The 15145-nt window shown below is 46.1% G+C and overlaps 1 protein-coding gene across 15 annotated transcripts in view; it reads right to left on the reverse strand.

The window, feature by feature from the left end:
- LOC144037672 (E3 ubiquitin-protein ligase TRIM39-like) overlaps positions 1–15145 on the reverse strand; it is a 74246-nt gene that overhangs the window by 54729 nt on the left and 4372 nt on the right. The window contains exon 4 of one of the 15 annotated variants that reach the window (XM_077549330.1): positions 3051–3244. The exons of 12 other annotated variants lie outside the window; for them this stretch is intronic. The gene's annotated coding sequence lies outside the window, so the exon portion shown is untranslated. Of the gene's footprint in view, positions 1–3050; positions 4968–5916; positions 15122–15145 lie in introns of those variants that run through there. 2 more of the 15 variants (XM_077549328.1, XM_077549329.1) reach the window with 2 other exon arrangements.

Consider the following 15145-nt stretch of genomic DNA (forward strand, 5'->3'; position numbering starts at 1 on the left):
CTGTCCACTTCCCCAACCCCACCTTCACTCCCACTGCGGCGTGGTTACAGTGTTGGGAATAACGACATTAAAGAATAACGACATTAAAGTATAACGACGTTACTAACTTTGAATGCAAATTGGTGTTGGTGACAATCGTTCTGATTGGCTGTTAGCCAGGAAATGCAAATCAATTGTTGCTTTTCTTCCCCATCGAATAATCTCCTAACCGTAGTACAGAGGCTTAACTGGCATGCAGTATGTTGTTGTTGTCGTACATGCTTAGAAGTAAGGGTTCCAAAAGGGTTCTTCACAAAGGGCAGAGGTTCTACCCAGAACTATTGGCTTCTGGGGAACCCTTTTTTTTGGGGGGGATCTTCAAGGGTTTTGAGGCTAAGGGTTCCTGTAAGAACTATTTCAATACAGAGAACTCTTTTTAAAGTAGGGTCTTCTAGGGCTGTTGAAAACATGGGTATTAGAAGAGCCACCATCAAATATTCAAATGTTTAGCCATGTTCCAGTATTCACTCAGAAATTCTACGGAAATTTTACAAGGAGAGTATTGAGTGTATTTTACCAATTTATTATTATTTTTTTAAGTTACACAAGCATTGAGAAACGAACGCATGACCTTCAGCTTGGAAGACAACCTCTTTACCACCTGAGCTATGCCACTCGTTTGCCTCTGTACTGTACTGTATTGTATTGTATTTTCTCTTTTTCTTTTTTTTTGTATGTGCGTGAGTATGTGCATTCACCTAAATCGAATACTTCAGAATGCAGCTAGAGTCGTGAGGTTGTCAGGAGACCCGAGGAAGGATCAAAGAAAAGAACGGAAAGTGAAATCCAGCACCGACCAGACATGAGGAAGAAGCAGATTGTGTTTGAATTTCGGTAGATGCTGGTGTGGTTGATCTGCCATCCATGAAAACCTCCACCAAAGAGGGGAGCCGTCGACAACGGCCAGGACAGAGCAAGCACCCCCCCCACCCCCCCAGGGCCCCCCAGGCCACGGCAGTGCCAAGGCACAACCCCCCGGCCCCGCAGGGGCCACCGACCAGAGAGCCAACCCAGGAGCGCCCAACACAGCAGAACGGGTCACGGCAGGCACCGGCCCACAGCCCCCGCTCCCCCCACGAGCGGCTCAATAAATATTGCAAATAAAAATCCATCTAACATATCTTCATATTCAGTAGTTAACTGAGGTATATTTAAGCTACTGAGGAGTGCATCAATATGCTCAGGGTTAGGCTTGTTAGTTTCTGAGTATAGGTTGCGATAATAGTTATAAAAAATGTGATTAATTTCTTCTAGTGATTGTGTGCATTTACCAGTTGTCCCTTTAATAGCCGTTATAAGAGATTTTTCCCGATTGCCTTAAAGTTGGTTTGCAAGAAATTTACCTGATTTGTTATTACATTCAAAGTTGTATCTCAATTGTTGTATTATAAACTCTGTCTTTTTAGATAGCATATCGTCTAAGTGTATTTTGTAAGTCAGTCCATATTTGGTCATTTGGGTTTATTGCGGACTAATCCGTCAGTTGTTAAATTTTATCTTTTGAGTCTTTTTCAAATTTTTGATTGTGTTTCTTTTTATAAGATGAATATGATATAATTTTACCTCTAATTACCGCTTTCCCAGCTTCCCAGAGAAGAGATGGAGATAAGTCTGGAGAGCCATTTATTTCCAAAAAGTCTGCCCATTCTCTTCTTATAATTTTGTCAAACTCCGCGTCATTTAGCAGTGAGATGTTAAAACGCCATGTTAGGGGTAGTTTAAAGGTACAGTCAACTTGTAGGGTAAGAGAGACTGGTGCATGGTCACTAATAATAATAGGATGTATTTTTGTACCAATTTTATCAGCAATAGAATTATTTGTAAGAAAAAAATTAATTCTTGAAAAAGACCGGTGCACAGCGGAAAAGAAGGTAAATTCCTTCTTAGTTGGGTTTTTAAGTCTCCAGCTGTCGACGAGGCCAAAATCATCCATATATTCCCCTATTACTTCAGCAGATTGTAATCACCTTATATATGTTTTATTATTAGAACGATCAATTAATGGATTAAGGACTGTGTTAAAGTCTCCTTCAATAATAATAGTAGAGTTCGCTGCTAAATCAAACAGCTGAAAGAAAAATTCATGAAAAAAGGACGGATCATCATTATTAGGGGTATATAAGCAAAATTACCAAATGTATATATTGTATTAAATATAGTCACCTGAATAATAATGTACCGGCCCTCTGGGTCTGTTATTGTATTATTTAGAGTAAAGAATAAATTCTTATGTATGAGTATACAGACTCCTCTTTGTCTACTGTTATAAGGGGCAGAGTACACTTGACAAAAATTCTTGTCAATAAGGAATTTTTCTTCAGATTTTTGTAGGTGGGTTTCTTGTAGGAGATAAATATCTGTTTTTAATTTTAAGAGATGGTCTAAAATGTACCTTTCGCCTTTCATTAATCTCTCTCAGGAATTGGTCATTCATTCCATACTGTATTGCTGGTGTGTCTAAAATGAGGCAAACGTACTTGGATGTATGAGGATTTCACCTGACACCAGCAAATCTACTAACACACAGGAGGAGGGGCATGGCTCAGGTGGTACACTGGCTGTACCCCAACCTGAAAGTTGTGGGTTTGTACCTCACCCTTTGAGTAGTCTTTTTTGTTTTGTTTTAATAAACTTGTAAAATTTACTCAAAACTCTCCTTGTAAAGTTTACTTAGAATTTCTGACTAAATATATTTTTTCTAGTCTTTCCCAACTTTTTTTTTTTTTTATCAGTGCACTATGGGTCTGGGTTAAGAGGCATTTGTCTGCAAAAGAACTTTGTTTTCTGTGAGAAAATCTCCAGTTTGAAATGTACAACACTAAACCTAATGATACAGTACAAATATATAATGTAGCAATACAATATACTCTCTGAAAATTAATTTTGTTCCTGCTGTTGTAACCCACCCTGGAGGGAGGACCTCATGAGTTCCTCGAACTCGATTTATTCACTTTTGGAAATTGGCGAGATGACCTATTTTTTCCTGGGTGTGGATGGCAGCTGTGGCTGACGAGGTAGAGCTGGTTCACCAGTAATCAGAAGGTATGCTGTTCAATTCCTACAATCTCCAAGTTGTTTTACACACATTACCTCCAGTGCCACCATTGGTGTAGGCCTACGGATGTTGTGAATGTTTGGTGGTGGTCATGTTGCCCAGGTGGAAAGCTGGATTTGTGTGTGGGACCTGGCTGCCATGTTGGCTGTCCTGTGGGAGTTGAATGGTGGTTTTGTTACCGATTACATGCTCCGCACTCTTCAAAACAGGTGTAACATATAAGTGGTGATTACTGTTCACACACATAAACATTGTATTACAAGCTGGATTGAAGTGAAACCTCAAACGGTCAGAAACCTCAAATAATCAAGGTAAGTTAAAGCTAATATTGTATTTCAGAAAGTGAGGCTCTATAGGACACTTATGGAGAAAGTTAGAATTTTTTAATGTTAACATTTGATTATTTTTTCATAGGGTCGTTGTGGAACTCGCTATGAAGGTTCTAGATGAAACCCTTGAAATGGTTCTCAATGAAACTTTTTGCAAAGGTTCTAAATAGTGCTGTCAAAGTTAAAGGATTAACTGATTAATTAATTATAACAAATTATCGTATTAATCATGAATTAACGCAGATTAATCGTACTATTCATTTTGACCATAGATTATCCTTTAGCATGACAGCGAGTTGTTTTTGGAAACAACGCCCCTTGGAAGTTATACGGTACAACAGTGCCCTCCAGCGGTCACTCACTATCGGTATCCTCAAGAATTCTGCCGCTCGTAATTAATCTGAAGTCTACATAATTCGAGACATAAACGGACTCTATGTACTTGACTGACATCAAGTGACTTTTGTTGTTTATCTATGGACACAACCTGTATGTCTATCTCAAATGAATGAAGTGTGTAACTTCTGCAGCCTTTTAAGTTTTCACTCATTAGTAAGCTTAGCGGGTTCAATAACTTTATGATCGCGGTAATGTTTGAAATGTTTTCAGAATGATAAATTAATGAATTGTCAATTCTGATAAAAAATTATCAAATGCTATCCCAAAAGCTTGGTCTCAGTCAACCAAGTCTGCTTCAAGCGCATGGAAGAGGCGGGACTACTGCTTGACCCCCTGGGACACAAGTTTAAAAGCCAGCGCGCGAAGGAACTTCCCTCTCTTCTCCCACTTCGCATCTTCTCTTCTTGCCCCATGAACTTCTCCTGACCATCACGAGAGACTTGGTCGCTGAACACGCTGAGAGCGACCACAAGCATGGCTTCCTTCTTTGAGCCCGGGACTTGAGTCACACAGCGCGCCGCAAAACGCACGTGTTTGTTTCTGCCGAGAGCCGACCCACCTACCTTCCGCTCTCTGAATCACACAGTATCCCGCCGACCCGGTTCCACGACGGCTGTTAGGCAACGAGCCGCTGCGCGCCAGCGACCCATTTCTGCTCCAGTCATGCGCCCGAGATGCCCCGCGGCACCCAAACCAACTGACCGCGCAAGCACATCACCACCAACTAAGACTCTGCCATCCAAGGACCTGTCGCAACCTCTCAATCGTGCGCCCATCATCATCAGCTAGAGACTCCAGTGCAGCATTCCAGCTATATGCGCTCCGACCGCCCAGATTGTCTCCAGCGGAGTTTTGTTCAACTGAGGATCGACACTGAGTAGAGGCTGCTATCGCGAGATGCTGTGACTATCGCGAGACCTACAGCGAGACCGGGAATACCCAACATGGCGGCGCCCTGCTGCTAAAATAGAACTAGCTCTATTATGCTAAACCAAATCTGAATTTAACCACCATATATCTTGGCTTTTCTCTCTTCTCTCTTTCATCCGGCAGATTTGGGATACCACCCAGCGTGGTGGACCTTGAACGTTTCATCGACGGATATTGTAACAGCTGCGCGATGGAGGATCCTTCCTTCGAGAAACCTTCGAAGAAGAGAAAAAATGACTCAGCGATGGACACGGACGAACTAACTACTACGGACGTTTCGGTCAGTATGCTGGACTCCATAAATAAAAAACTAGATGTCCCCTACCTCATCCGCGAGGACGTTAAAGAATTAAAGGTAAGCTTGGAATTCGTCGGCCAACAGGTAAGTGACCTCGAACGAGATAATGCCAAGTTACGCTCTTCACTCGCGGATTTTTCAGCCGAGTTGGAAACTATTAAAAAGGAGAATAAAACGCTAAAATAAACTTTTTTTGATGTTCAATCCCGTGGCATGCGGGAGAATTTAATATTCTCAGGCATATCCGAGAATACCTGACAATCCAGAGGTCGAGATAAAAAAATTATGATGACGTCGTTAAAAATTCCTCAGGTGACGGTAAATAATATCTCCTTACACCGGGTACATCGGCTTGGAGGGGCAACAAACCCTGTCCTATTATCTCTAAGTTTGAGCATTTTAAATAGAAATAATTTGTTAAAAGTAAAGGACGGGAACTTAAAGGGACCTCATTAGTGGTGAACCAGCTCTACCTCGTGAGCCACAGCTGCCATCCACACCCAGGAAGAAATAGGTCATCTCGCCAATTTCCAAAAGTGAATAAATCGAGTTCGAGGAACTCATGAGGTCCTCCCTCCAGGGTGGGTTGCAACAGCAGGAACAAAATTAATTTTCAGAGAGTATATTGTATTGCTACATTATATATTTGTACTGTACTGTACTGTTTTGAGTAAATTTTACAAGTTTATTAAAACAAAACAAAAAAGGCTACTCAAAGGGTGAGGTACAAACCCACAACCTTCAGGTTGGAGCCAGTGTACCACCTGAGCCATGCCCCTCCTCCTGTGTGTTAGTAGATTTGCTGGTGTCAGGTGAAATCCTCGTACATCCAAGTACGTTTGCCTCATTTTAGACACACCAGCAATACAGTATGGAATGAATGACCGATTCCTGAGAGAGATTAACTGCGGATTGAACTCTCATCTTTCATCAGAAAAAAAGAGTTTGTTTCTACCTTATTCCGTTCTTCAGTAATCAACAATAGAATATGGTTAGTTTCACCGAAATGCTCTGTTTTGAAACAAAAAGCGGAGAAAAAGAGCTTTTTGTGAAACGATGTTATTTCATGCACTCTAGTGAATTGTACACTTCTTTTTGTCCATGAATGATGCCACAAACACCTAAATAGTGCTTTACTTCTGTAATACACCACCACCAACAATGAAAAAGTGTTTTTAGATTGCAAAATACGTTTATTTCCATTCAACAGTGTAACAATTTGACAAAACAATTTCACAAACTATTTACAAATGTGTGCAACTGTGGTACTATTTACAATTATGTGGATGTTTCAAATACAGTTTTTCTTTTTGTAACGCTGCCCTGCGTGCAAGGAGACGGAGCAGGATTTGCACAACAGATACGTTTCACTTCGATTGTCCGTTTCGCGTGCAGACGTTACACTTTCTTGACGGCCTTTTTTTCAATAGCAAGTAGCAGACTGTACCCACTCCTCCGATGAATATGCATTGGACTCGGGGCACTCTTCGTCGTCCGATTGAACGTCCGCCTGAGCGTGCTCGGTTGTGCTCCACGTTTTCCGGTGTTAGCATCGCTAGCCCGTGAACCTTTATGACGTTGTCATAGCCGCCGCGTCAGCGCTTCCAACTTCGGCGTCAACCTCGGAGTCACCATCATCATCAGTGTGAGCTGCTTGCAACCGGTCGCCATTGTTCGCTTCTTCAGCCATCTAGCTCCGCCTCACGTCTTCTACTAACGCGTCAATGCTTCCAACCTCGGAGTCACCATCATCATCATCGATGATGACCATCGTCGTCATCAATGTGCTCTTTAGCGTTGGTCGATGCTTTTCGTCTTTGAAAAAAACTGCTCGAGCGTGAGCTGCTTGCAACCGGTCGCCATGTTCTCTTCCCTTCCCCAGCCATTGTCCCCTCTAGCTCCGCCTCACGTCTTCTACTGACGCCTACCCAATCTTGTCAAAAGAGAGTCATTGCTGTCATCTAGGGGCCAAAAATAGTCATTAGGCTAACTAGATCTGCTTGAAACTTTCACCACAGCTGGCCAAGGCTTTCCTCCACCCGTTGCAAAAAATAAAATTTTTAAAATTGGATGACGTCTTTTAACGTCATTGGCGGCCCTCCGTAGGTTTTTACTTGACGTCTTTTAATGTCCATGGCAGTGAAAGAGTTAATGAAAGGCGAAAGGTACATTTTCGACCATCTCTTAAAATTAAAAACAGATATTTGTCTCCTACAAGAACCCCACCTACAAAAATCTGAAGAAAAATTCCTTATTGACAAGAATTTTTGTCAAGTGTACTCTGCCCCTTATAACAGTAGACAAAGAGGAGTCTGTATACTCATACATAAGAATTTATTCTTTACTCGAAATAATACAATAACAAACCCAGAGGGCCGATACATTATTATTCAGGTGACTATATTTAATACAATATATACATTTGGTAATTTTGCTTATATGCCCCTAATAATGATGATCCGTCCTTTTTTCATGAATTTTTCTTTCAGCTGTTTGATTTAGCAGCGAACTCTACTATTATTATTGAAGGAGACTTTAACACAGTCCTTAATCCATTAATTGATCGTTCTAATAATAAAACATATATAAGGTGATTACAATCTGCTAAAGTAATAGGGGAATATATGGATGATTTTGGCCTCGTCGACAGCTGGAGAGTAAGAAGATTAAACCCAACTAAGAAGGAATTTACCTTCTTTTCCGTCTTTTCACCAGTCTTTTTCAAGAATTTATTTTTTTCTTACAAATAATTCTATTGCTGATAAAATTGGTACAAAAATACATCCTATTATTATTAGTGACCATGCACCAGTCTCTCTTACCCTACAAGTTGATTGTACCTTTAAACTACCCCTAACATGGCGTTTTAACATCTCACTGCTAAATGACGCGGAGTTTGACAAAATTATAAGAAGAGAATGGGCAGACTTTTTGGAAATAAATGGCTCTCCAGACTTATCTCCATCTCTTCTCTGGGAAGCTGGGAAAGCGGTAATTAGAGGTAAAATTATATCATATGCATCTTATAAAAAGAAACACGATGAAAAAGACTCAAAAGATAAAATTAAACAACTGACGGATGAGTCCGTAATAAACCCAAATGACCAAATATGGACTGACTTACAAAATACACTTAGACAATATGCTATCTAAAAAGACAGAGTTTATAATACAACAATTGAGATACAACTTTGAATGTAATAACAAATCAGATAAATTTCTTGCAAACCAACTTTAAGGCAATCGGGAAAAATCTCTTATAACGGCTATTAAAGGGACAACTGGTAAATGCACACAATCACTAGAAGAAATTAATCACATTTTTTATAACTATTATCGCAACCTATACTCACAAACTAACAAGCCTAACCCTGAGCATATTGAGGCACTCCTCAGTAGCTTAAATATACCTCAGTTAACTACTGAATATGAAGATATGTTAGATGCGCCACTTACTATAAACAAGCTGTACAGTGCTCTAGATAGTATGCCTAATGGCAAAGCACCTGGCCCGGATGGTTATCCGGCTATATTTTTTAAGCACTTCTGGTTAATGCTTGCTCCACTATTCTTAAGAGTAGTAACAGATATTAAAACTAATGGTTACATACGCCCACACATGAATACAGCAGCAATTAAACTTTTATTGAAGCCAGAAAAAGATCCCACCCTTCCATCAAGTTACCGTCCAATTTCACTTATTAACACTGATATAAAAATTATCACTAAGGATTTCGCATCCAGACTAGAAACAGTAATCTCGACAATCATTCATAGCGACCAAACAGGCTTTATTAAAGGTCGTCACTCTACTAATAATATTAGGAGGCTTTTTAACCTTATTAGCATGTCACAGCAGCATGATAAAGGGCAGTTATTATATCATTGGATGCAGAAAAAGCTTTCGACAAAGTTAACTGGTCCTTCCTCTTTGCTGTTTTAAATAAATTTGGCTTTGGGAAGTCATTTATTCACTGGGTGTCAGTATTATATGATACAGTACTCCTAAAGCTACAGTTACTACTAATGGGATTATATCTCAAAGTTTTACTCTACAGAGAGGCGCAAGAAAGGGATGCCCACTTTCCCCTTTATTTGCAATATTTATTGAGCCGCTTGCATTAGCTATACGCCAGGAAAGAAGGATTCAAGGAATTCACTCTGGGGTAACAGAATACAAAATTAATCTATATGCAGATGATATTTTACTTTATTTAGAAAGGCCTGCTATTTCGTTAGGGGAAGTATTTAACTGAATAACTAAATTCTCACATTTATCAGATTATTCTATTAACTGGACAAAATCAACACTATTACCTATTACAGAAAATCCATGGAATCCTGCAAGCCATGACCCACACTACTCATTTCCTATAGGTAATTTAAAATACTTAGGCATAAAAATCTCACCTAAATTAACTTATTTAATTCATTTAAAATTTACTCCACTTCTGGATAGCATTTATAGTGACTTGGAGCGCTGGAATAATCTTCCTATTTCTCTAATAGGATAAATAGCCACCATTAAAATGAAAGTTTTACCCAAAATAAACTATTTTTTCTCAATGATTCCATTTAAACCTACGGCTAACTGGTTCCAGTTATTGGACTCGGCCGTTACAAAATTTTACTGGAATAAAAAAAAAGCAAAGATTAATCTACAGTATCTACTCTTCAGAAAAGTAAATCCAAAGGAGGTCTAATGGCACCAAATTTTATCCACTACTTAATAGCTAACCAGCTACAATATATCGTTTTATGGGTACAACCCAACAGAGATACTAACTGTTGGCTGGAACTAGAACAGAAGGATTGTAATAACCTCAGACTTTTAGATTTACTCTTCATTACAACATCGATTAAGCGACACAATTGTTTTAAAAACCCAATAATTTCCGCCATCCTGACTGCCTGGTGGAAGGCACTAGAAATTACAAAAGCCCAAGTGGAGCCCTGCAGGCTTTCTCCCCTATGGCATAACCTCGACTTTTAACTTAACAACCAATCGTTTTATTTACGTGTGTGGGAGCAGAAAGGAATTACACATCTCTACCATCTTTTCTCAGATAATATGTTTATATCATATACATCCTTGCTCCAAAAATACATCAAAAAAACAGATTTTTTTTTTTTACATTATCTGCAAGTTAAAAGTATGATTAAAGAAACAAATTCCAATACTTCGGGACTGTAGGATACCTTATCTCCAAACTTGTGTTTCCTAGGTAACCTAACAATAACTGACTTACCACGTAAACAATTTAAATCTACACTTGTAGCCCTTACTATCGCACAAATGTAACAATTCTTGTTAACTGGAAAAATAAACAAACTCTGAATATCGACCAATGGTCTAACCTCCTCATAAATCACATTTTAATGGAAAAGATATCTGCCTCAAATAAAAACCAAATATCAAAATTTATAGAAACATGGTCTACGTATATAGAATCTTTTAACCTAAATCTGGTTGCTTAATTCTGCCTGTTAGCGAGAGCCACCACATCACGATAACTTACATTGCTATTTCTGTATTTGGCAATTAGTAACTAATGGTTGTGTTTTTATAGTCAGGAACCCAGTTGCTGCCAGCAGGATCGAGCAGACTACATCAAATGACACCTTACAGTCACCAACTCCTCAAGATTTGCTTCCAATGGGCACTAAGGGTTAATATTCGGAATCACTGCATGCCAGTGGGTTAACTTTATATGGGTTAAGCCCTGGCTGAGCGTGGGCGGCTCTGCCTCTCTGTAGCTGAGTGGGGAGGGGTCTGGGGGTGTCTGGGGGTTTGGGGGCGGCTGGGTGGCGGGTGGGGGGCGGGGTCGTGGGGGGGCGCTGGGGCTGTGGGCAGGTGCCTGCCGTGCCCCGTTCTTCTGCGGCGCGGGCCGTGTTGAGCGCTCCTGGGTTGGCTCTCCGGTCGGTGGCCCCTGCGGGGCCGGGGGGTTGTGCCTTGGCACTGCTGTGGCCTGGGGGGCCCTGGGGTGTGCTTGCTCTGTCCTGGCCGTTGTCGACGGCTCCCCTCTTTGGTAGAGGTTTTCATGCATGCCAGATCAACCATACCAGCATCTATCAAAATTCAAACACAATCTGCTTCTTCCTCTGGTCGTTGAATCGGTGGAGGCTGATGTCTGCGGATCTCACTCTGCTTCATCTATCCTTCCTTCCTTTACTCAGTATTTCCTTTGGTCTCTTGAGGTCTCCCTAATTTGTTGGAATTTAGATGTTTCTGGGGTTGGTGAAAGATTCTGGTTGGTAACCCGGTGGGTAGTAGGCGATGTTTAGTCGGTGCTGGATTTCACTTTCCTGTGGGCCTCCAGGGTGCCCCGTGGCTCCCTCTCCCCTCTCCCGCCTGTCCTCCGCCTCCCTGTCCCTTCTCCCTCATCACCCTTCCTCCTCCTCTCCCCCTCTCTCTGCGGCCCCACCGCCGCCCCTTGCCCTTCTTGTTGTCTCCTTCCCTCGTCTCTTCCCCCTCCCCTGTCTGCCTTTCTCCCCCTCCCCTGGGCCAGGGGCTCCGTCCAGTGCCCGGGTCTCGGGGCTCCAGGGGCCGGGTGGGGGGTTGGTGGTGTTGTTCCTGCCCCGCTCCGGTGGGCCTCCTTGGCACCTCGGGAGGGCCCCAGTATCCGTAGGGCGAGCCCTATCGCCCCGCCGGCCTGGTCCCATATGCCTGCCAGGGTCCCGTAGGGTGGGTGAGGGTTTGGTGGACGGGTGCGCTTTCTACCCCCGCCCGGTTGGGAAGGGCCCCGCTGGTCGCATGGAGACACCGTCTTCGCCCTACAACTCCCCTCAAATTTTAATGAACCACACAACTGAGGAGGGCAGGTTTGTCGGGGTGGGGTGCCATTGGTTGGGGCAGACCGCAGTATTAAGCAGTGCTACGGTCCCCCATCCGTGTCCCCCGCCGCGCCACCGTGCCCCCCTATTTTTATTTTTTTAATGCACCACATACACTCACTGACATGTCTGGGGGTTTGGGGGCCTGGGGGCGGCTGGGGCTGGGTTGTGCTGGGTGGCGGCGGTGGATAGGGGGCGTGGGGGCGATGGCTGTGGGCCGGTGGGGTGCCTGCCGTCCTGCTGCGTTGGGTTGGGGGCGCGGGCCATGTTGGGGTGGGTGGCGCTCCTGGCTCCTGGGCTTGCTCTCCGGCCAGTGGCCCCTGCGGGGCCCGGGGGTTGTCCCTTGACGCTGCCGTGGCCTGAGTAGCCCTGGGGATTGTGCTTGCTCTGTCCTGGCCGGGGTCGACTGCTCCCCTCTATGGTGGAGGTTTTCATCCATGCCAAATCCACCACACCAGCATCTATCGAAATTCAAACACAATCTACTTCTTCCTCTGGTCATTGAATCGGTGGAGGCTGATGTCTGCGGATCTCACTCTGCTTCATCTATCCTTCCTTCCTTTACTCAGTATTTCCTTTGGTCTCTTGAGGTCTCCCTAATTTGTTGGAATTTAGATGTTTCTGGGGTTGGTGAAAGATTCTGGTTGGTAACCCGGTGGGTAGTAGGCGATGTCTAGTCGGTGCTGGATTTCACTTTCCTGTGGGCCTCCAGGGTGCCCCGTGGCTCCCTCTCCCCTCTCCCGCCTGTCCTCCGCCTCCCTGTCCCTTCTCCCTCATCACCCTTCCTCCTCCTCTCCCCCTCTCTCTGCGGCCCCACCGCCGCCCCGCCGCCGCCCCTTGCCCTTCTTGTTGTCTCCTTCCCCCGTCTCTTCCCCCTTCCCTGTCTGCCTTTCTCCCCCTCCCCTGGGCCAGGGGCTCCATCCAGTGCCCGGGTCTCGGGGCTCCAGGGGCCGGGCGGGGGGTTGGTGGTGTTGTTCCTGCCCCTCTCCGGTGGGCCTCCTTGGCACCTCGGGCGGGCCCCAGTATCCGTAGGGCGAGCCCTATCGCCCCGCCGGCCTGGTCCCATATGCCTGCCGGGGTCCCGTAGGGTGGGTGAGGGTTTGGTGGACGGGTGCGCTTCCTACCCCCGCCCGGTTGGGAAGGGCCCCGCTGGTCGCATGGAGACACCGTCTTCGCCCTACAACTCCCCTCAAATTTTAATGAACCACACAACTGAGGAGGGCAGGTGTGTCGGGGTGGGGTGCCATTGGTTGGGGCAGACCGCAGTATTAAGCAGTGCTACGGTCCCCCATCCGTGTCCCCCGCCGCGCCACCGTGCCCCCCTATTTTTATTTTTTTAATGCACCACATACACTCACTGACATGTCTGGGGGTTTGGGGGCCTGGGGGCGGCTGGGGCTGGGTTGTGCTGGGTGGCGGCGGTGGATAGGGGGCGCGGGGGCGATGGCTGTGGGCCGGTGGGGTGCCTGCCGCCCTGCTGCGTTGGGTTGGGGGCGCGGCCCATGTTGGGGTGGGTGGCGCTCCTGGCTCCTGGGCTTGCTCTCCGGCCAGTGGCCCCTGCGGGGCCCGGGGGTTGTCCCTTGACGCTGCCGTGGCCTGAGTAGCCCTGGGGATTGTGCTTGCTCTGTCCTGGCCGGGGTCGACTGCTCCCCTCTATGGTGGAGGTTTTCATCCATGCCAAATCCACCACACCAGCATCTATCGAAATTCAAACACAATCTACTTCTTCCTCTGGTCATTGAATCGGTGGAGGCTGATGTCTGCGGATCTCACTCTGCTTCATCTATCCTTCCTTCCTTTACTCAGTATTTCCTTTGGTCTCTTGAGGTCTCCCTAATTTGTTGGAATTTAGATGTTTCTGGGGTTGGTGAAAGATTCTGGTTGGTAACCCGGTGGGTAGTAGGCGATGTCTAGTCGGTGCTGGATTTCACTTTCCTGTGGGCCTCCAGGGTGCCCCGTGGCTCCCTCTCCCCTCTCCCGCCTGTCCTCCGCCTCCCTGTCCCTTCTCCCTCATCACCCTTCCTCCTCCTCTCCCCCTCTCTCTGCGGCCCCACCGCCGCCCCGCCGCCGCCCCTTGCCCTTCTTGTTGTCTCCTTCCCCCGTCTCTTCCCCCTCCCCTGTCTGCCTTTCTCCCCCTCCCCTGGGCCAGGGGCTCCATCCAGTGCCCGGGTCTCGGGGCTCCAGGGGCCGGGCGGGGGGTTGGTGGTGTTGTTCCTGCCCCGCTCCGGTGGGCCTCCTTGGCACCTTGGGCGGGCCCCAGTATCCGTAGGGCGAGCCCTATCACCCCGCCGGCCTGGTCCCATATGCCTGCCGGGGTCCCGTGGGGTGGATGAGGGTTTGGTGGACGGGTGCGCTTCCTACCCCCGCCCGGTTGGGAAGGGCCCCGCTGGTCGCATGGAGACACCGTCTTCGCCCTACAACTCCCCTCAAATTTTAATGAACCACACAACTGAGGAGGGCAGGTGTGTCGGGGTGGGGTGCCATTGGTTGGGGCAGACCGCAGTATTAAGCAGTGCTACGGTCCCCCATCCGTGTCCCCCGCTGCGCCACCGTGCCCCCCTATTTTTATTTTTTTAATGCACCACATACACTCACTGACATGTCTGGGGGTTTGGGGGCCTGGGGGCGGCTGGGGCTGGGTTGTTCTGGGTGGCGGCGGTGGATAGGAGGCGCGGGGGCGATGGCTGTGGGCCGGTGGGGTGCCTGCCGTCCTGCTGCGTTGGGTTGGGGGCGCGGGCCATGTTGGGGTGGGTGGCGCTCCTGGCTCCTGGGCTTGCTCTCCGGCCAGTGGGGCCCGGGGGTTGTCCCTTGACGCTGCCGTGGCCTGAGTAGCCCTGGGGATTGTGCTTGCTCTGTCCTGGCCGGGGTCGACTGCTCCCCTCTATGGTGGAGGTTTTCATCCATGCCAAATCCACCACACCAGCATCTATCGAAATTCAAACACAATCTGCTTCTTCCTCTGGTCATTGAATCGGTGGAGGCTGATGTCTGCGGATCTCACTCTGCTTCATCTACAGTATCCTTCCTTCCTTTCCTCAGTCTCTCCTTTAGTCTCTTGAGGTCTCCCGAATTTGTTGGAATTTAGATGTTTCTGGGGTTGGTGAAAGACTCTGGTTGGTAACCCGATGGGTAGTAGGTAATGTCTGGTCGGTACTGGATTTCACTTTCCTTTCTTTTCTTTGATCCTTCCTCGTGTCTCCTGACAACCTCACGACTCTAGCTAGATTCTGAAGTATTCTGTTTAGGTGAACGGTATGGGAT

This window comes from Vanacampus margaritifer, chromosome 17 (genome assembly GCF_051991255.1).
Source record: "Vanacampus margaritifer isolate UIUO_Vmar chromosome 17, RoL_Vmar_1.0, whole genome shotgun sequence".
In the NCBI taxonomy this organism is placed as follows: domain Eukaryota; kingdom Metazoa; phylum Chordata; class Actinopteri; order Syngnathiformes; family Syngnathidae; genus Vanacampus; species Vanacampus margaritifer.